At 48.5% G+C, this 23,228-nt stretch overlaps 2 pseudogenes; one reads left to right on the top strand and one right to left on the bottom strand.

Moving 5' to 3' along the window:
• Positions 1–342: 342 nt before the first annotated feature.
• On the bottom strand, positions 343–461 carry LOC134950234 (5S ribosomal RNA; annotated as a pseudogene).
• Positions 462–1,860: 1,399 nt separating this feature from the next.
• On the top strand, positions 1,861–1,979 carry LOC134950235 (5S ribosomal RNA; annotated as a pseudogene).
• Positions 1,980–23,228: the final 21,249 nt, after the last annotated feature.

Raw genomic sequence — 23,228 nt, forward strand, 5'->3', positions numbered from 1 at the left:
GATAATTAGAATTAGTAAAATGTTCTGGTCTGTTTAATCACACTTGGTAATTGGAATGGTTGTAGACATTGATTGGTCTTACCCCCAATTCCCCTGACCAGCACAGAATATCTGTGTTAATAGAACCAGGGAGTGATCATAAGAGTTATTTAATAAGTAAGACCCACTTGGGCTACTTGATTGAAAATTGGTTGGTCTCCTGCATTCAAATGAGCTGGACTTTCTGACGTAAGCCACAAAAATTAGTATTAAGCCTCAAAAAGGAGAAGGTAAGGGGGAAAGGAGAATTAGTGGTGATGCTGCTGTTGGTATTGCAAACACATATGGAGGGAAATGGTCCCAACTCTACAACACCGGGTATTCGCAGGAAGTCTCCTCTCCTGGTACTGACCCGGCCCAACGCTGTTTGGCTTCCAAGATCAGACGAGATCGGGCATTGGCAGCGTGGTATGATAGTAGAGAATTTTTTGATGTTGCACCAATGAGAGTGCACCTATGTAGGAAACGGAAGAAAGAGGAAGAACGGGAGACAGAAAGAAAAAAGAAAGAAAGGACGAGAAATGAAAATAGTATATAGAAGAGAAAAGGAATGAATCAGTATAGCGTAATTGAGGGATCTGCTTTCTGCGTTAGACACAGCTCAACAAAACCCACTTTGGTGGTATTGTGTTCCGTGAATCGCAGATGAGAGTCCATGAAGCAATAGTGAAGTATGAGCAAAAGGTATGAAAGATATACTGGGTTGAACTATCAAAAAATTAAGCATCGATTTGAAAATTCACATAGGTATTTAACGTGCATATTAGGATAAAGTTTAGAAGTTCAAAGAACATGCTGAGGCTCACGATGAGTGAAATAATTATCAGACAAAATACCGGCCTCTGCTGGAAAATTTTTTTTTTGCATAATAGTATAAATACTTTAACAGATATTAATTTTGGAAAAATAAGGGAAGAAAAAAAGGGATGAAAAGACAATTTGGGCTGTATTAAGTTATTAGACAGTAGTGCTGTAGCAAAGAGCTTATGTGTGTGCTACACAAGTCCACATGACATGGAATAACATACAACAGATTAATATAAAGCGCATCAGGGGTTGCGGTCTGTGCAAAATGTACACAGAACGGCAGTGGAACTCTGATAAGGATACACAGATCTAAACATTCGCTGTATAATCAAGCATATTAATAAATGCACTTAATGTGTTGTTGTCTGTGCACACTATATACAGAGCACCAGTAGGTCCAATCAGATGGGATGGAAGTTTAGTGTGCATCAAAAGGTTGCCGTCTGTGCCAAGTATGCACAGGACAGCAGCAGGCTTGTAGTCAATAATACTATCTACCAAAAAATATATCTACGTATGCTACAGGGCTATTAGCATGCTGTCTAGTGAAACATATATAGTAAATACACAGAGTGTGTTGCTGTCTGTGCAGGATGTGCACAGGGCAGCTGTAGGCTTACGGTCACCAAAATTGGAGAAAGAAGGCAGGTTAGGGCATTGTCATGTGCCCAGGCAGGAGCTGAGAAATCACTCTGAGTGTGGTCCCCCTCTCGGAAAACGCGTTTCGCCCTGACGGGCTTGTTCACTTCCGGGTTTTGCTCATACTTCACTATTGCTTCATGGACTCTCATCTGCGATTCACGGAACACAATACCACCAAAGTGGGTTTTGTTGAGCTGTGTCTAACGCAGAAAGCAGATCCCTCAATTACGCTATACTGATTCATTCCTTTTCTCTTCTATATACTATTTTCATTTCTCGTCCTTTCTTTCTTTTTTCTTTCTGTCTCCCGTTCTTCCTCTTTCTTCCGTTTCCTACATAGGTGCACTCTCATTGGTGCAACATCAAAAAATTCTCTACTATCATACCACGCTGCCAATGCCCGATCTCGTCTGATCTTGGAAGCCAAACAGCGTTGGGCCGGGTCAGTACCAGGAGAGGAGACTTCCTGCGAATACCCGGTGTTGTAGAGTTGGGACCATTTCCCTCCATATGTGTTTGCAATACCAACAGCAGCATCACCACTAATTCTCCTTTCCCCCTTACCTTCTCCTTTTTGAGGCTTAATACTAATTTTTGTGGCTTACGTCAGAAAGTCCAGCTCATTTGAATGCAGGAGACCAACCAATTTTCAATCAAGTAGCCCAAGTGGTCTTACTTATTAAATAACTCTTATGATCACTCCCTGGTTCTATTAACACAGATATTCTGTGCTGGTCAGGGGAATTGGGGGTAAGACCAATCAATGTCTACAACCATTCCAATTACCAAGTGTGATTAAACAGACCAGAACATTTTACTAATTCTAATTATCACATTTTTTTTCTTTGATAAGGATCATTTATATGGGTATTTTCATTATAAACATTAAAAGTTATGTTTTAAGTATTTCTCTCTATATGTTATAGGAATTTTCCTCTCCCTTCAAGAGTGCGCCCACACAAGAGCCTTCTTTCTCTCCCTTCCTTTAAAATTGATCGGCACACAAGGTGCTGACAGCCGGGTGGGATTCAGGCAAGGCCAGTTCTCCTGATTGGGTCAGCCGTCGGGGAGGTGGCCCCGCACACCAATAACCCCAGAATCTGCCAAGCTGTGTTTAATCCCTGTGCTCCTTGCATGTAGCTGCTTACCTACCTCAGCAATATCTCCCTAATTAAAATTTATTTCATTTAAATATCCACCGGGGCTCCCCCCCCCCAGCAAAACTAACGGCCAGTCCGGCCCTGCCTAACACATAATGTAACTTTAATGGACATATACTGGACCCATACACTGACAATAGATGATGCTTTCTAGACTTATCATATTGGTGGCCATTCTGACCCGATCGATCGCTGCAGTTGTTTGCAACGCAGCGATCGGGTCGGAATTGCGCATGCGCCGGCGCCGCAGGCTCTTGATTAGCTGATGGACAGCAAGCTTTGATATGCTGAAGGCCCTCATTTCCTAGTGATTGCCTCTGCCTGATTGACAGGCAGAGGCGGTCGATGGGCGGGAGGGTGGAGGCATGGTGGCGTTAGGCCGCCGTTTTGGGGGCGCGGTCCGGCCAACACAGGGGTGGCCAGACCGTGCGGGGAGGCAGGCCGCAGTGGCTGCGTGATGTCACACGCAGCCGCTGCAACCAGGGGCAGCGATGAGCAACTCTCGGCCAGCCGCAGGAGCTGCGCTGGCTGGGAGTTACTCAACAAGTACAAAAGTATCGCCGCTGTGCGATGCTTTTGTACTTGTGCGGAAGGAGGGGGGGCGGGCGGACTAGCCCTGTGCTGGGCGTCCCCCCGTATGTCTGGGAACATGATCGTAGCTGTGCTAAATTTAGCACAGCTACGATCAACTCAGAATGACCCCCATTGGTGGCTAAGTTTGAAAATAGTGAGTGCACTGAGCTCTTACCTGCAGGAGCTCTGTGCTGGATCCTCATAGCTGGCAGTGGAGGGGAGGAATTGGAAATCGCGGGCCGTGGGAGGGGCGGGGCCTCAGTAGGGGGAGGATCCTTAGCTTCTGTATGGTGCTGCTGTAACCAGGCAAAAAAAATAAAAAAATCCTGGGGGAAGGAGATCTGGCCAGGGAAATTGGCACTGAAGGGCCTCCACACTGCTGTTCTGCAGCAGCTGATCGTTGTGGAGCAGGGAGAGCACCTCTCCAGCATAGCACCTCTCTGCTCCCCCCCCCCCTTCGGGCCTCACACAGTGCACACTCAGATCGTGTTTCTACCTGAAGGTCTTGTCACACACTGATGCCGACAAGTGAAGAGCCTCTGCTCAGACTGCCCTACAGGACTCTTAAGGCAGTGTGACGTCTCCCTTGCACACCCTGCCCTCTGACATTTCTGGACTTGCGGGAGGCTCAGGGAAAAAACTTTTACCCAGACTTGCCTACCCTCCTAGGGAATAGCAGCTGACGACGTGTAAGGGGGGGCGGGGCTGGCTCTCCTGATAGTGTCCAGTATCCGCAGCAAGGCACAGCAGATGATGTGAAGGGGGTGTGGGAGTGGGGGCACGGGGCAGCTTTCCCCATAGTGACTGCTTTCCGCAGCACAGCGCGCTCAGTTATTTCATGAAACAGTTCACAGGTGACACGGGGGCGTAGGAAAGCTAGCCCCTCCCACCGGGGGAACTCCCGGTTCATGCAATGGCCAATCCGGGCCTGACTGTATTTAGCACCATCCATCTTTCCCTCAACTCGAAACAGTTTACCAGTCCCTGCTGCTGAAAAACATCCTCATAGCATGATGCTGCCACCACCATCTTTCACTGTGGGGATGGTGTTTTTGGGGTGATGGGATGTGTTGGGATTTTGCCAGACATAGCGTTTTCCTTGGTGGCCGAAAAGTTCAATTTTAGTCTCATCTGACCAGAGCACCTTCCTCCATACATTTGGGGAGTCGTTCACATGCCTTTTGGCAAACTCAAATTATGCCTTCTTATTTTTAACACTAAGTAATGGCTTTTTTCTGTCCACTCTTCCATAAAGCCCAGCTCTATGGAGTGTACGGCTTATTGTGGTCACATGTGCAGATACACCAGTCTCTACTGTGGAACTCTGCAGCTTCTTCAGGGTTACCTTTGGTCTCTGTGCTGCCTCTCTGATTAATGCCCTCCTTGCCCGGTCTGTGAGTTTTGGTGGCCTGCCCTCTCTTGGCAGGTTTGTTGTGGTACCATGTTCTTTCCATTTGAAGATCATGGATTTGATGGTGCTCTGAGGGATTATCAAAGATTTGGATTTTTTTTTTATAACCCAACCCTGAATTGTATTTCTCAACAACTTTGTCCCTGACTTGTTTGGCGAGCTCCTTGGTCTTCATTGTGTAATGCCTCTTGCTTAGTAGTGTTTCAGCCTCTGGGACCTTTCAGAAAAGGTGTGTTTAAACTGACAGATCATGTGACACTTAGATTGCACACAGGTGGACTTCATTTCACTAATTATGTGACTTCTGAAGGTAATTGGTTGCACCAGAACTTTTGAGGGGCTTCATAGCAAAGGAGGTGAATACATATGCACATGACAATTTAAATTTTTTTATTTTTATAAAAATTATTTTTAATGTAAATTTTTCTCATTTCACTTCACCAACTTAGACTATTTTGTGCAGATCCATCACATAAACTTCAGATAAAAAAAAAATTAAATTACAGGTTGTAATGTAACAAAATAGGTAAAAAGCCAAGGGGGATGAATACTTTAGCAAGGCACTGCAGTTATCACTTTTGCCTTATGGCAAGGTGCGCCATCATGCTGGAAAAGACATTGGTGGTCATTCCGAGTTGTTCGCTCGGTAATTTTCTTCGCATCGCAGCGATTTTCCGCTAACTGCGCATGCGCAATGTTCGCACTGCGACTGCGCCAAGTAAATTTGCTATGCAGTTAGGAATTTTACTCACGGCATTACGAGGTTTTTTCTTCGTTCTGGTGATTGACAGGAAGTGGGTGTTTCTGGGCGGAAACAGGCCGTTTTATGGGAGTGTTTGAAAAAACGCTACCGTTTCTGGGAAAAACGCGGGAGTGGCTGGAGAAACGGAGGAGTGTCTGTGCGAACGCTGGGTGTGTTTGTGACGTCAAACCAGGAACGACAAGCACTGAACTGATCGCACTGGAAGAGTAAGTCTCGAGCTACTCAGAAACTGCACAGAGAAGTCTTTTCGCAATATTGCGAATCTTTTTTTCGCAATTTTGATAAGCTAAGATTCACTCCCAGTAGGAGGCGGCTTAGCGTGTGCAAAGCTGCTAAAAGCAGCTTGCGAGCTAACAACTCGGAATGAGGGCCATTGGGGGTAATTCCAAGTTGATCGCAGCAGGAATTTTGTTAGCAATTGGACAAAACCATGTGCACTGCAGGGGAGGCAGATATAACATGTGCAGAAAGAGTTAGATTTGGGTGGGTTATTTTGTTTCTGTGCAGGGTAAATACTGGCTGCTTTATTTTTACACTGCAATTTAGATTGCAGATTGAACACACCACACCCAAATCTAACTCTCTCTGCACATGTTAAATCTGCCTCCCCTGCAGTGCACATGGGCCCTCATTCCGAGTTGTTCGCTCGGTATTTTTCATCGCATCGCAGTGAAAATCCGCTTAGTACGCATGCGCAATGTTCGCACTGCGACTGCGCCAAGTAACTTTACTATGAAGAAAGTATTTTTACTCACGGCTTTTTCTTCGCTCCGGCGATCGTAATGTGATTGACAGGAAATGGGTGTTACTGGGCGGATACACGGCGTTTCAGGGGCGTGTGGCTGAAAACGCTACAGTTTCCGGAAAAAACGCAGGAGTGGCCGGGGAAACGGTGGGAGTGCCTGGGCGAACGCTGGGTGTGTTTGTGACGTCAACCAGGAACGACAAGCACTGAAATGATCGCACAGGCAGAGTAAGTCTGGAGCTACTCTGAAACTGCTAACTCGTTTGTAATCGCAATATTGCGCGTACGTCGGTCGCAATTTTAAGAAGCTAAGATTCACTCCCAGTAGGCGGCGGCTTAGCGTGTGTAACTCTGCTACATTCGCCTTGCGAGCGAACAACTCGGAATGAGGGCCATGGTTTTGCCCAACTGCTAACAAAACTCCTGCTGCGATCAACTTGGAATTACCCCCATTGTTCGTCACCAAACTCTGCTTGGATTGTTGGGAGAAGTTGCTCTTTGGTTTTGGTACCATTCTTTATTCATGGCTGTGTTCTTAGGTGGTCATTCCGAGTTGATCGCTCGTTGCCAATTTTCGCTATGCTGCGATTTGTTGCTAAATGCGCATGCGCATAGTACGCAGCGCGCATGCGCTTAGTTATTTAACTAAAAACTTAGCAGTTTTGCTGTTGTCTGTGCAGCGCTTTTCAGTTGCACTGCTGATCGGTGAGTGATTGACAGGAAAGGGGTGTTTCTGGGTGGTAACTGAGCATTTTCCGTGAGTGTTCTAAAAAACGCAGGCGTGTCAGGGAAAAACGTGGGAGTGGCTGGAGAAACGGGGGAGTGGCTGGCCGAACGCAGGGCGTGTTTGTGACGTCAAACCAGGAACTAAACAGACCGAACTGATCGCAATCTAGGAGTAGGTCTGGAGCTACTCAGAAACTGCAAGAAAATATTTTGTAGCAATTCTGCTAATCTTTCGTTCGCACTTCTGCTAAGCTAAGATACACTCCTAGAGGGCGGCGGCCTAGCGTTTGCAATGCTGCTAAAAGCAGCTAGCGAGCGATCAACTCGGACTGAGGGCCTTAGGCAAGAATTGTGAGTGAGCCCACTCCCTTGGCTAAGAAGCAACCCCACACATGAATGGTATCAGGATGCTTTGCTGTTGGCATGACAAAGGACTGATGGTAGCGCTCAGACCCTATTACATATACCCCACTATCTATTTTGTATTATGATAAAAATCATTTTAGTGTAATTAAATAGTTTTCTATAAGCTTTAATTCAAAATGTAATATCTATGTTACAGTAGCTTTATAAAAGCTGCATGAGAGAATCACTTTATGGAAAGATTTTCTATAGACAAATATACAAAATACAGTTACAATAGTCAGTTAGTATGAATTGATAGGGTTGGAATCGGGATCCCAGCGCTTGGGATGTCAGTGGTCTGAATACCAACAGCAGCATCCCGACACATAGGATCCCGACACCTAATAAGTAGGTATGCTAACCCTAACCTCCGCCCCCTTAATCCTAACCCTCCCTCCCCACAGCCTGACCCTAACCTCAGTCCCCATGTAGCCTTACCCAAACCTACCCGATCGGTACCTAAACCTAACCCCCCTTCCCGTAGCCTAATCCTAAAATTCCCACCCCTGCAGTCAAACCCTAACCCTCCCCAGTGGTGCCCAACCTGAACCCCCCCATACAGTAATAGCCAGGTCACAGCCATCACCCTAGTGTTGTAAGTAAACTGGTGCATACTAACTTCTGGGTGAGGTGTTCCCCATTTCCCCCTCACCTGCAGAAACTCAGGTGGCCTGGTGCAGCAGGTTAGACAGGACAATACAGTCATCAGTGATACAGTCAGCAGCACCTGGGGAGGGAGAGCAGGAACACATCTGTACACTACATCTCACTACTGTAGCCACACACACAGAGTCCTGTCCCCACACTCACTACAGATACTGTACCACACACACACACACACACACACACACACACACACACACACACACACACACACACACACACACACACACAGTGCTGTCCCCACACTCACTACAGGTGCCCCACACACAGTCCTGTCCCTACACTCACTACATACACACACACACACACACACACACACACACACACACACACACACACACACACACACACACACTGCTGTCCCACACACATAGTCCTGTCCCTACACTCACTGCAGATGACACACACACAGTCCTGTCCCCACAATCACTACAGATACCACACACACACACACACACACACACACACACACACACACACACACACACACACACACACACACACACACACACACACACACACAGTGCTGTTCCCACACTCACTACAGGTGCCCCACACACAGAGTCCTGTCCCTACACTCACTACAGATGACACACACACACAGTCCTGTCCCCACAATCACTACAGATACCAAACACACACACACACACACACACACACACACACACACACACACTGCTGTACCCACACACAGAGTCCTGTCCCCACAATCACTACAAATACCACACACACACACACACACACACACACACACACACTCACACGCACAGTGCTGTCCCCACACTCACTACAGGTGCCCCCCACACAGAGTCCTGTCCCTACACTCACTACAGATATCACACACACACACACACACACACACACACACACACACACACACACACACACACACACACACACACACACAGTGCTGTCCCCACACTCACTACAGGTGCCCCCCACACAGAGTCCTGTCCCTACACTCACTACAGATACACACACACACACACACACACACACACACACACACACACACACACACACACACACACACACACTACTGTCCTGTCCCCAACATCACTACAGATACCACACTCACACACACAGTCCTGTCCCCACAATCACTACAGATACCACACACTCACTACAGGTGCCCCCACACACACAGAGCATACCTCCCAACTGTCCTGATTCTCTGTATTAGAAGAAGGAAAAAAAATGTGATTATTGTGGAAAAGTTTTATTAGAAAAAACAAGGACTGCAATGAGTGAGAATGTAGACCCTTGAGAATAAGTAATTGATGTAGTTCCAGTTGTCAGAGCTGTAGAGTAGCACTTGTGCTGAAGCTTGGAGAAGGAGATGTGATTACACCCCTGAATGACAACGTTTGAGATAATGACAGCAGGGTCATCAGAGCTCCATGAGGTTCTGGGCAGCAATGTATTTGTGTTGGGAATTGATAGTGCTGGTGTAAGTGTGAGGATATTGGCATGTGCTTGTGTTAAATGAGCTACGCTAATGGTAATAACTTCTAGTATACTATCTTCCAAATCAAAGCACAGACAGTGATGGGCGTTCGCTAATGGCAGGATCTGACAGAATCATTGTGCATGTGACAGACACATCTGCATGTTAGCAGGAAATAAAATAAGAAATGTAACAAAATGTTTGCCAGATAGCCATTATATTATTTAAAAGTTTATATGCTTTGTTTATTCGCTTTCAATTCTAGTTTTTATGTTATTTCAAGTCATCAAACTTTTATAGAGGTGAACTGCTGTCAGTAAGTGAAACTATACCCAAACATTGTTATTGCCTTTGATCATGTGTTAGTTTTACTGATACTGTACCATACTTGCCTACTTTCCCAGAAGCTGCGTGAGGCTCACGTTTTTTGGGGTAGCCCCCTGCACCCCCGGAAGAGTAGGCAGGTCTCCCACATCCTGCTCGCATCCTAGTGATGCGGGCAGGATGGTGAGATACTCTCCTGAGTTTTCGGGTCCGTAGAGTGAGGAAGGGGATAAAATGACGCAAATTGCGTCATTTTAGCCCCGCCCCCTTCCCGCAGACCCGCGAATCGCGGCGGTTTCCGGATGTGAGGGTGGGGTTTGATGATGTCACAGCCCGGCCCCGCCCCCTGAAGTCTCCTGCAGTGTCTCCTCTCCGGACTTCTCCCGGAGAGGAGACATTCAAAGTAGGTAAGTATGTACTGTACATGCCCCTTAGAGTTATTTCTCTGAGCAAAACAGACATACTGTACAAGATAACATCTATAGAGAAGCAGACGTTTCGGGTTTCAAAATTCCTTCTTGTAGATATGTCATACGATCTTGTTTCTTATGATTATATGACTAAGTGTGGTGAGATTATGGTTGGTGGGGGCAGCGCCGTAACTACCTGTGTGCCAGGTGTGCTTGGCACACAGCGCAGTTACCCTGAGGGCGCACGGCCAGCGGCTTGTAATGAGTCAAATTGACTCATTACAAGCCGCCAGTTTTTTGCCGTGCACCGCGCTGGAGGAGAGCAGCAGCGCCGGAGGCAGGGAAGGAGGAGAAGGGAAGGGGACTGGAGCCGCAGCAGCGCTAAGTCATTGGTAGTAGCGCCACTGCAGCACTCCCCTCTCCTTCCATATTGGCTGCCCGGCGCTGCTGTGATGTACCAAAGCTCCCAGAATGGGAGGGAGAGTGCGGAGGCTCCTGCAGAACTGATTGACTGAACTTCAGATCATCAGAGGCCAAAGTATCGAACTTGTAAAACTTTCGCAGCTCGGCAAAGTTGCACTGCTGAGACACCCTGGGCAGCCGCCCAGGAAGACCCCACCTTACGAGTAGAGTGGGCCTTGACAGATTTTGGACATGGCAATCCTGCCGTAGAATAAGCGTGCTGGATAGTGAACCTGATACAGCGAGATAACGTCTGCTTAGAAGCACGACACCCAATTTTCTTGGGATCATATAGGACAAACAGAGTCTGACTTCCTGTGACGAGAAGTTTTCTTCACATATATTTTCAGAGCCCTCACGACATCCAAGGACTTTGATGTAATAGAGGAGTCAGTAGCTACTGGCACCACAATAGGTTGGTCGATAAGAAATGCTGACACAACCTTCGGAAGAAACTGCTGGCATGTCCGGAGCTCAGCTCTATCTTCATGGAAGATCAAGTACGGGCTTTTACAGGATAAAGCCCCCAGCTCGGACACCCGCCTAGCAGAAGCTAAGGCCAACAAAGTGACCGCCTTCCATGTAAGAAATTTGAGCTCCACCTCCTATAGAGGCTCAAACCAATCCGACTAGAGGAACTGCAACACCATGTTAAGGTCCCAAGGCGCCGTAGGCGGAACAAAGGGAGGTTGGATATGCAGTACACCCTTCAAAAAGGTCTGAACCTCAGGAAGGGGAGCCAATTGTTTCTGAAAGAAAATGGATAGGGCTGAAATCTGGACCTTCACAGAGGAGGAAACGTCCCAGTTGAAACTCCACCGTAGGAAAGCTCTTGGACTCACACCAAGAGACATATTATTTCCAAATACGATGGTAATGTTTAGACGTTACCCCTTTCCTAGCCTGTATGAGGGTAGGAATAACTGTCTTCGGAATGCCTTTCCGAGCCAGAATGAGGCGTTCAACTTCCATGCCATCAAACGTTGCCGCGGTAAGTCTTGATACGCGAACGGCCTCTGCAGTAGCAGGTCCTTGAACACCTCTGGATGGAGTCCCCACTCTCCTGGATGGAGATCGTGTCTGCTGAGGAAGTCTGCTTCCCAGTTGTCTACTCCCAGAATGAAGATGGCTGATAGCGCCAATGCTGCTTTTCTGTCCAGAGGAGTATTCTTGTCACCTCTGACATCACCGCTCTGCTCTTCGTTCCGCCCTGTCAGTTTATGTAAACCACTGCTGTTACATTGTCCGACTGTACCTGAAGGGCCCAATTTCTAAGAAAAGGGGCCGCCTGAAGAAGACCATTGTATACGGCTCTTAGTTGATGGACAGGCCTGCTTCCAGGCTTGACCACCTTCCCTGGAAGGTTACTCCCTGAGTGACCGCTCCCCAGCCCCTGAGGCTCGCATCTGTTGTTAGCAGGACCCAGTCCTGAATCCCGAACCTGCGGCCTTCCAGGGGGTGAGGCAGCTGAAGTCACCATGAGGAGTGAAATCCTTGCCTTTGGTGACAGACGAATCCGCTGGTGCATGTGGAGGTGAGATTCCGATCACTTGTCCAGGAGATCCAGTTGGAAGTTTTGAGCATGGAACCTCCCGTACTGGAGAGCCTCGTAAGAGGCCACCATTTTTCCAAATAGGTGGATGCATTGATGAACTGCCACCCCGGCTTCATCCCGGACCATAGCTTGTATCACCAACGCCTTTTCCTGCGGAAGAAACACCCTCTGCACTTCCGTGTCCAGGATCATTCCCAGAAAAGACAACCTCTGGGTTGGTTCCAAATGTGACTTTGGAAGGTTCAGAAACCAACCGTGACTCTGCAGCAGTCTTGTTGTGAGAACAGTGGACTGCAGTAGCTTCTCCCTGGACGACGCCTTTATCAGGAGATCGTCCAGATATGGAATGATGTTCACACCCTGTTTGCGGAGCAGTGTCATCATTTCCGCCATCACCTTGGTAAATACCCCTGGTGCTGTGGAGAGTCTGAATGGCAGGACCTGGAACTGATAATGACAGTCCAGCAATGCAAAACGGAGATAAGCCTGATGCTGCAGCCAGATCGGAATTTGAAGGTACGCATCCTTGATGTCCAGTGACACTAGGAATTCCCCCTCTTCCAGATCTGATATCACCGCCCTGAGAGACTCCATCTTGAACTTGAACTCCTTTAGAAAAGGGTTCAATGATTTTAGGTTCAGAATGGGCTTGACCGAACCATCCGGTTACGGTACCACGAAAAGTTTTGAGTAGTAACCTTTGGTCAGCATGTGAGGTGGCACTGGCACAATGACCTGTGCCTCCACCAGCTTTTGGACAGCCTCCTGAAGAATTGTGCTGTCCTCCAACAGAGTTGGTAAGCCTGACTTGAAAAAGCGGTGCAGAGGGAGACTTTGAAATTCCAGCCTGTATCCCTGGGACACAATATCTATTGCCCAGGGATCCAGGCCAGACGATACCCAGACATGACTGAAATGTCTGAGTCTCGCTCCCACTGGCCCCACCACCGGGGCGTGCAGTCCACTGTCATGCGGAGAACTTAGGGGTACTGGACGCAGGCTTTTGTTCCTGGGATCCTGCCGCGGCAGGTTTCTTGAACTTAACTCGTCCTCCCCTAAAGAAGGTATTGGAAGTCCTGGCCTTTCTAGGCTTGTTAGGCCGAAAGGACTGCTGCACAGTTGAGGAGAATGATTTCTTCAGAGCAGGTGCTGCTGAGGGAAGAAATAGAGACTTACCTGCTGTAGCGGTAGAAATCCATGCATCTAGAGCTTCCCCAAAGAGAGCCTGACCTGTATAGGGCAGCGACTCCACACTTCTTCTGGACTCCGCGTCGGCCGACCACTGGTGCAGCCAAAGTCCCCGACGAGCTGAAACAGACATGGAAGAAATTCCCGTAGCCATGGAACCCAGGTCTTTCATGGCGTCAACCATAAAACCCACAGAATCATGTATGTTGCGTAACAATAATGCAACGTCATCCCTATCCATTGTATCCAAATCCTCAAGCTAGGTAGCCGACCACTTCATTATTGCTTTTGCAATCCATGCATTAGCAATAGTGGGACGTAATATGGCCCTAGAAGCAGTGTACATAGATTTAAGTGTGTTATCAATCTTTCTATCTGCTGGCTCCTTTAAGGCGGTAGAACCTGGAACAGGCAAAACCACCTCTTTTGAGAGTCTGGACACAGATGCATCAACAATCGGAGGGTTCTCCCATTTTTTCCTGTCCTTTTCAGAGAAAGGAAAAGCTACCAGAACCCTTTTTGGGATCTGGAATTTCTTTTCAGGGTTTACCCATGCTTTTTCAAAAATAGCGTTCAATTCCTTTGACGCAGGGAAGGTCAGCGAGGCTTTTTTATTTTCTGTGAAAAAATCCTCCTCAACCTGATCAGGTGTTGCATTATTAATATTTAACACATCCCTGATAGCCTCTATCAATAGTTGCACTCCCCTTGCAAGAGATGCAGACCGCCGTAACACATCCCCATCACCATCTGTAGTGTCAGTATCGGTATCCGTGTCGTCTTGTGTTACTTGCACAAGCGCACGTTTGTGGGGGTATATAGTAGGGTGTCCTGAGGTACCAGACAAGGGCCATACAGCCATAGAGGTCTGCAATACCTGGGTTGCAGATTCAGTACTAGCAACCCTGTCAGAAATCTGAGAAATCCAAGTTTTGATAGAGGAAAACCACTCTGGTTCCCTTGCTGGAATCTGTGCTAAACCAGTGCTAACCTGATTACATGGAATGGAATCAACCTGGGAGGATAAATCCTCTGCAGCATATGACACAGTGTCCCTGGACATAGCTAAAGGAGACCACCAAACACTCCACACACACACACACACACACACACACACACACACACACACACACACACACACACACACACACACACGTGGGGGCAGGCAGAGATTCCCCCCCAAGAATGGCAAGAGAGACAGAGATTGGAGCCAACCCACACAGCGCTTTTATGCAAGGAGAACCCCCTTAACAGCGCTGACTTGTGCTCCTTAATAGGACACACAGTCAAATAACAGCCTCCCCTCCCTTCTACAACCCCTTGGTACCGTATACAGTGAGCTGGAGTTGCTGCGGAGGGACCTGTATCTTCGTTTCAGCTTGCATGCAGGAAAATGGCGTTGGAAAGCTGCTGGGTCCGCTCTGAGGAGAAGCTCCGCCCCCTTAATGGCGCTGTCTTCCCGCTCTTCAGGAGATTATACTGGCCTGAGGAAAGTTGCTGGCTGAGATCCCTGGCCCTCGAAAGGCTTGCTGACCAGTTGTTGGGGGTAAGCGCTGGCCCAGGGCGCCCCTCACAGTGCCGCACCTTGTGCCTCTGGTACTGTCCAGGAGTCCGGTTAATGCCTCGCTCCTACCACATTGCCACCATCTTCACACCGGCCCCCCGCTTGCTAGGGGGGTCGGTGACTAACTCACCACACACTTTTAGCTCTGTAAGGGGTCGGCGGCATGCTGCTGGGGCGAGCGATTCCCCTGTGGCAGAGACCGATCAGACCCCTCTGGAGCTCAGTGTCCAGTCAGCGGAGTCAGTGGCTCAGACCCCGCAGGGTGGACACTGCACCCCCCCTTAGTCCAGTGGCGTAACTAGAAATTTTTCTCCCCCAAGCCAAAAAATTCTTCGCCCCCCCCCCCCCCCCATAATTGGCACTAGGAAAGGGACAAACATGTGCGCCAAAAAGGGGCGTGGTTTTGTTTAAATGGGCGCGGCTTCGCATAAAGAGGCGTGGCATTGCAGGAATAGACTACCTTATACCCCAGTTTTGCAACCTGCACGCCCAGACGTTAGCCACCACAGGAAAGAAAAATAATCCTGATTCATGCCCCTTCCATTATTTGTCATTTTTCCTCCTTATAGTAATGCCCAGTATACATTATGCCACATACTGCAAAGGCCCTCAGACATTATGCCACACACAATAATGCACATGACACAATATGCACACACCGTAATGCCCCCGACACATTATGCCACACACCGTAATGTCTGTGACACATTATGACAGGAATCGCAATGCCCGTTATACATTATGCTACACACTGCAATGCCCCTGATACATTATAGCACATACCACAATGCCCATGATATAGTATACCACACACCGCAATGTCCGTGATACATTATGACACACACTGCAATGAACCTGAGACATTATACCACATACCACAATGCCCATGATATAGTATACCACACACCGCAATGTCCGTGATACATTATGACACACACCGCAATGCCCGTTATACATTATGCCACACTGCAATGACCCTGAGACATTATACCACATACCACAATGCCCGTGATATAGTATACAGACACCGTAATGCCTGACACATTATGCCACACACCGCAATGCCCATTATACATTATGCCACACACTGCAATGACCCTGACACATTATACCACATACCACAATGCCCGTGATCTAGTATACCATACACCGTAATGCCTGTGACACATACCGCAATGCCCGTTATACCCTATGCCACACTGCAATGCCCCTGAGACATTATACCACATACCACAATGCCCGTGATATAGTTTGCCACACACCGTAATGCCTGTGACACATTCTGACACACACCGCAATGTCCGTGATACATTATGCCACACACCATAATGCCCATTACACATTAAGTCCTACATTAAGGCTTCTAATTACTTTTAAATTACCTGCTCGTTGCCAGGGGTTTCATGCTCTTGGTTCCATGCACGGTGCCAGGGGTTTTCATGCTCAGGGTGTCATGCTCGTTGCCAGGTGTTTCATGCACTCGGTGTCATGCTCGTTGCCAGGGGTTTCATGCACTGGGTGTCATGCTCATTGCTAGGGGGTAGTGCTTGTTGCTAGGGCTGTGCTCCCAGTGCCACATATGTCCTCAGTGCCAGATATTCCCCCACGGTGCCAGGTACTCACATGCCCCCAGTGCCAAATATAGCCTCTCCCCCCAGTGCCACATATGCCCCCAGTGCCAGATATTCCCCCACAATGCCAGGTGCTCACGTGCCCCCAGTGCCAAATATAGCCCCCCATGTGCCAGGTACACATACAATGCCATATATGCCCCCTCAGTGCCCCCCCAGTGCCATATATGCCCCCTCAGTGCCTCCCCAGTGCCATATATGCCCCCTCAGTGCCCCCCAGTGCCATATATGCCCCCTCAGTACCCCCCAGTGCCATATATGCCCCCTCAGTGCCCCCCCAGTGCCATATATGCCCCCTCAGTGCCCCACCAGTGCCATATATGCCCCCTCAGTGCCTCCCCAGTGCCATATATGCCCCCTCAGTGCCCCACCAGTGCCATATATGCCCCCTCAGTGCCATATATGCCCCCTCAGTGCCATATATGCCCCCTCAGTGCCTCCCCAGTGCCATATATGCCCCCTCAGTGCCCCCCAGTGCCATCTATGCCCCCTCAGTGCACCCCAGTGCCATATATGCCCTCAGTGCCCCCCAGTGCCATATATGCCCCCTCAGTACCCCCCAGTGCCATATATGCCCCCTCAGTGCCCCCCCAGTGCCATATATGCCCCCTCAGTGCCATATATGCCCCCTCAGTGCCATATATGCCCCCTCAGTGCCATATATGCCCCCTCAGTGCCTCCCCAGTGCCATATATGCCCCCTCAGTGCCCCCCAGTGCCATCTATGCCCCCTCAGTGCCCCCTCAGTGCCATATATGCCCTCAGTGCCCCCCAGTGCCATATATGCCCCCTCAGTGCCATATATGCCCCCTCAGTGCCCCCCGCAGTGCCATATATGCCCCCTCAGTGCCATATATGACCCCTCTGTGCCCCCCCAGTGCCATATATGCCCCCTCAGTGCCCCCAGTGCCATATATGCCCCTCAGTGCCACCCCAGTGCCATATATGCCCCCTCAGGCCATATATGCCCCCTCAGTGCCCCCCCCCTGTTCCATATATGCCCCCTCAGTGCCCCCCCAGTGCCATATATGCATACCTCCCGCAGTGTTCCGCAGTGGGAGGCTCCTACAGTCACTGCTCTGCATAGCAGTAGTGAATAGACGCTGTGTCCTCCGCGCTGTGTCCTCCGCGAAGCCACGCCCCCTTTTCATAGGATACTCCCCCCGACACGCCGGAGACTCAGAGGGACACAGGAGAGGCGCACGCTGTGCCCTCCGTGTCCCCACTTCACAGCGGGGGGCTAGTGACAACAGATTGACATGCGGACGTTCGTCCGCATGTCAATCTGCTCTAAATCAGTGGCGGCGCCCCCGCAGCCCCTCGCCCCCAAGCCACCGCGAGGGCTGCGGGGGCAGTAGTTACGCCACTGCCTTAGTCCCACGCTGCAGGCAGGCTGTTGTCAACAGCCTCCTGTAAAAAAACAAACTTTATTTAAAACTTTTCCAAGAAAGCTCAGGAGAGCTCCCCTAGCTGTGACCGGCTCCTCCGGGCACATTTTCTAAACTGAGTCTGGTAGGAGGGGCATAGAGGGAGAAGCCAGCCCAGTGCCAACGGCTCCTGGTGGACCCATCTATACCCCATGGTACTAATATGGACCCCAGCATCCTCTAGGACGTAAGATAAAAGGGGAACGCTGTCTGCCGTAATGTGTAATAAGAGGACGCTGTCTGCCGTAATGTGTAAAAAGGGGGACGCTGTCTGCCGTAATGTATAATAAGGGGGACGCTGTCTGCCATAATGTGTAATAAGAGGACGCTGTCTGCCGTAATGTGTAAAAAGTGGGACTGTCTGCCGTAAAGTGTAAAAAGGGGACGCTGTCTGCAGTAATGTGTAAAAAGGGGGACGTTGTCTGCCGTAATGTATAAAAAGGGCTCTACCTGGTGTAGTGGCGCTACTGTGCAGCGTAAGTTGAATAATGGAGACTACTGTGGACCGTAGTATGAATTGGTATTATTTTGTGGCCACGCCCCTTCCCCATGAAGCTATGCCCCTGTATATTTTTCTCTTATGTCCTAGAGGATGCTGGGGTCCATTTTAGTACCATGAGGTATAGACGGTTCCGCAGGAGCCTTCGGCACTTTAAGACTTTTTAACAGTGTGAACTGGCTCCTCCCTCCAGAGGCGGATTGGCCATAGGGCTTACAGGGAAGATCCCCGGAGGGCCGACGCACCTGTGGGGCCTGTTTTGTTTGAGGACATGTGGTCCTATTTATAGACATAATGAATAAGATACAAAATAATTTGCATATATGAAAATTTTTTGACCTGTGATTGCAGATGATCTAGTGTATGCTCTGTCTGCCTGCTTGGCTGACATATAAGATTGAGTGAATAGTGATTGGGATACGGTTGGTGTAATAAGCAAGAAAATATATCTTTCTAAAGAATTATATAGTTTCCTAAATTCTGAAGGTGTATCATATAATGCGCTCATAATATTTAATTTTATTTCCTTTTAACTTCCCCCTTGATTCTGGACATGCCCACTATCTGGAAAGTCTTAGGGGGAGGGTGCTGCTGCCATGGCCCATGGCTAGACCTTACATGTCTGGTGCTGCCCATGTGGGACCACTAGTACAAATTTTTCCAGGGCCGCTTTTTGTTCCCAATCCGCCCCTGCCGCCCTCTATGCCCCTCCTCCAGACCTCAGTTTAGAAAATGTGCCCAGGAGACTGGATGCACACTAGTGGAGCTCTACCGGGCGCGCTCTGAGGGCATGTTTTAAAACCTTACTCTGACTGGCAAAAAGGGTACATACATGTACAGCCGCTGAGGTGCCATCCCCAGCCAGTATAAATATTACATTGCTGAGGCTGAAGGGCTCAGACTTGTCAGAACACTCACTGGGTGCCATTTTCTCCTGCAGAAACTCCAGTGTGAAGCTCCTGAACGCTGTTTCTCCTCATGACAACGCTGACACAAGTACAAGGTGTTATAGAAGGGGCAAAGAGTATTCATTATAATTACGTCTGTGGGCCTATTATTGGTATATGCGCTGTAAGTGGGTAATATTTGCATAATTCACAATAAGGCGCAGTGTGTGTGGACTGGCAAATCCCTCTGTGTCTCTCTGACAGACTTTAGTGTGGGTCTGTCCCCAATAGCTCCCCTGTGTGATAGGTGTGTGTGTGTGTGTGTGTGTGTGTGTGTGTGTGTGTGTACAATGTCAGACATTGGGGAGGGATCTTCCCAGGAAGAACCCATTTTAGATGCATAAGAGGGTAATATGGTGGCCCTTCCCTCTCAGAAGGAGCTGGAGTGGGTGAGAATGTTGCAAAAGAATATGTCAATGCTTGCAAAGAAATTCTCTGAGTCTGAACAACAGACTAAATATTGGAGGCAGTCTGTAGAGGATGCCGTTGGTCGAACGACTGTGGCTGGAATGACCCGGCCCTGCGCAGTCAGTTTCGCCTCGGTTTATCTGAATTTATTAAAGACAGTCTCCTCCAGTACCCCGCTCCTGAGACTCTCGATAAACTCATGGAGCTTGCTATAAAGATTGATCGTCCTCTCCGAGAGCGGAGGGCTGAAAGAGGAACAACTGTAAGGTCTAGTCCTTGTGTTTATACCTTCCCAGAGGACGTCGAGGAGCCCATGCAGATAGGTCTCTCCCGGCTGTCTCCTGAGGAAAGAACCAGAAGACAAAAATCCGGTCTTTGTTTGTACTGTGGGGATAAGGGACATTTTGCTCGTAACTGCCCGAACAAGTCGGGAAACACTCTGACCAGGTGAATGGTGAGGGGGTTCACTTAGGTCTGCAGCTTATCTCCTCAAACAACTCTCTATTAGTCCCTGTTAAGGTTTCCTTTGGCAGCCTCAGTTCTTTGGTGTCGGCTTTTGTCGACCGTGGAGCTGCAGGAAACTTTATGGATTTAACTTGGGCTAAGGCCTTAGGCATTCCACATTTACCGTTAGATAGATGTATCACCATGCACGGCTTAGATGGGGGTCCGCTTTCCAATGGGGTAATTACTCACCGTACACCTCCAGTAATACTTACAGTAGGAGCCTTACATTCTGAAGATATTGAATTCTACCTTACACATTGCCCGGCAGTTCCTGTTGTTTTGGGTCACCCTTGGCTTGCCTTTCATAATCCCACCATTGATTGGCGGTCCGGGGAGATTTCCCAATGGGGTACTTTTTGTGTTAAAGAATGTATTTCGTATCCAGTCAGAGTTGCAGCAGTCGTCCCAGAGCTCATTCCTGTGGAATACCAGGAGTTTGCAGATGTCTTCTCCAAAGGCAATGCGGACATTCTGCCTCCCCATCGGCCCTATGATTGTGCAATTGAGCTAGTTCCAGGTGCCACTTTGCCTAAGGGGAGATTATATGCCTTGTCCGGGCCAGAAACCACGGCCATGAATAATTATATTCAGGAAAGCCTAAAGAAGGGATTAATTAGACCATCGAAATCTCCTTTAAGTGCTATTTTTTTCCTTGTGGAGAAAAAAGATGGCTTGCTTAGACCATGCATTGATTTTAGGGCTCCTGTTGTTTTGGGTCACCCTTGGCTTGCCTTTCATAATCCCACCATTGATTGGCGGTCCGGGGAGATTTCCCAATGGGGTACTTTTTGTGTTAAAGAATGTATTTCGTATCCAGTCAGAGTTGCAGCAGTCGTCCCAGAGCTCATTCCTGTGGAATACCAGGAGTTTGCAGATGTCTTCTCCAAAGGCAATGCGGACATTCTGCCTCCCCATCGGCCCTATGATTGTGCAATTGAGCTAGTTCCAGGTGCCACTTTGCCTAAGGGGAGATTATATGCCTTGTCCGGGCCAGAAACCACGGCCATGAATAATTATATTCAGGAAAGCCTAAAGAAGGGATTTATTAGACCATCGAAATCTCCTTTAAGTGCTGTTTTTTTCCTTGTGGAGAAAAAAGATGGCTTGCTTAGACCATGCATTGATTTTAGGGCTCTGAATAAGATCTACGTTAAAAACACCTATCCGTTGCCGTTAATTTCTGTGCTTTTTGATCAGTTACGTTCCGCCGTGATTTTTTCTAAAATTGACCTTAGGGGAGCTTACAACCTCATCCGAATTAAATCTGGGGATGAGTGGAAGACGGCTTTCAGCACTCAGTCGGGTCACTATGAATACCTGGTGATGCCGTTCGGCCTGTCAAATGCTCCGGCAGTTTTTCAAGACCTCATTAACGATGTTCTCTGTGACTTCCTAGGGAAATTTGTGGTCGTTTATTTAGACGACATCTTGATTTATTCTGAATCGATGGAACAACATGTTACCCAGGTGCGTCTGGTTCTTCAAAAGTTACATGATAATCATTGATATGCCAATCTGGAGAAGTGTGATTTTCACATCACAGAAGTATCTTTTTTAGGGTACATAATTTCTCCCCAGGGATTTTCCATGGAACCGAAGAAGCTCCAGGCCATCCTTAATTGGGCGCAACCCACTAATTTAAAAGCAATTCAGCGCTTTTTAGGGTTTGCAAATTATTATAGGCGGTTCATTCATTCTTTTTCTGACCTGGTTGCTCCCATAGTAGCTCTGACTAAAAAAGGAGCGGATCCTTCCAATTGGTCGCATGAAGCTGAGTTGTCTTTCCAGGCCTTGAAACAAGCCTTTGTCTCGGCTCCTGTCCTCAGACATCCTAATCCGGAATTGCCCTTTATTGTGGAGGTTGATGCCTCAGAGGTTGGAGTGGGGGCTGTCCTTTCTCAAGAAGATCCGGAGTCAGCATGTCTGCTGAGGAAGTCTGCTTCCCAGTTGTCTACTCCCGGAATGAAAATTGCCAACAGAGCTTTTGCATGTCTTTCTGCCCAGAGGAGAATTTTTGTCACGTCTGCCATTGCCGCTCTGCTTTTTGTTCTGCCCTAACGGTTTATGTAAGCTACTGCCGTTACATTGTCTGACTGGATCTGTATGGGACGACCTTGAAGAAGGTGTGCCGCTTGATGAAGGCTGTTGTACACAGCTCTCAATTCCAGAATGTTTATGTGAAGGAGTACTTTTTGACTTGACCATCTTCCTTTGAAGCTTTTCCCTTGCGTGACTGCTCCCCAACCTCGGAGGCTTGCATCTGTGGTCCCCAGGGTTCCAAGTCTGAATCCCGAACCTGCGTCCCTCCAGGAGGTGGGAACTTTGAAGCCACCACAAGAGTGAAATTCTGGCTTTTGTTGACAGGATTATTCTCCGGTGCATGTGTAGGAGCGATCCTGACCACAGATCCCACTGAAAGGTCCTCGCATGGAACCTGCCGAAGGGAATGGCTTCGTATGATGCCACCATCTTTCCCAGGACTCGCGTGCATAGATGCACCGACACCTGTTTTGGTTTTAAGAGGTCTCTGACCAGAGTCACGAGCTCCTGGGCCTTCTCCTCCGGGAGAAACACCTTCTTCTGGTCTGTGTCCAGAATCATGCCCAGAAAGGGCAGACTCATCAAAGGAATCAGCTGCGACTTTGGAATATTCAGAATCCAGCCGTGCTGTTGTAACACCTCCCGGGAGTGTGCTACGCAGATCAGCAACTGCTCTCTGGACCTCGCCTTTATGAGGAGATCGTCCAAGTATGGGATAATTGTAACTCCTTGCTTTCGCAGAAGCACCATCATTTCTGCCATCACCTTGGTAAATATTCTCGGTGCCATGGACAGACCAAACGGCAACATCTGGAATTGGTAATGACAGTCCTGTACCACAATTCTGAGGTACTCCTGATGAGGTGGATAAATGGAGACATGCAGG

Source organism: Pseudophryne corroboree, chromosome 8 (assembly GCF_028390025.1).
Source record: "Pseudophryne corroboree isolate aPseCor3 chromosome 8, aPseCor3.hap2, whole genome shotgun sequence".
Classification (NCBI taxonomy): domain Eukaryota; kingdom Metazoa; phylum Chordata; class Amphibia; order Anura; family Myobatrachidae; genus Pseudophryne; species Pseudophryne corroboree.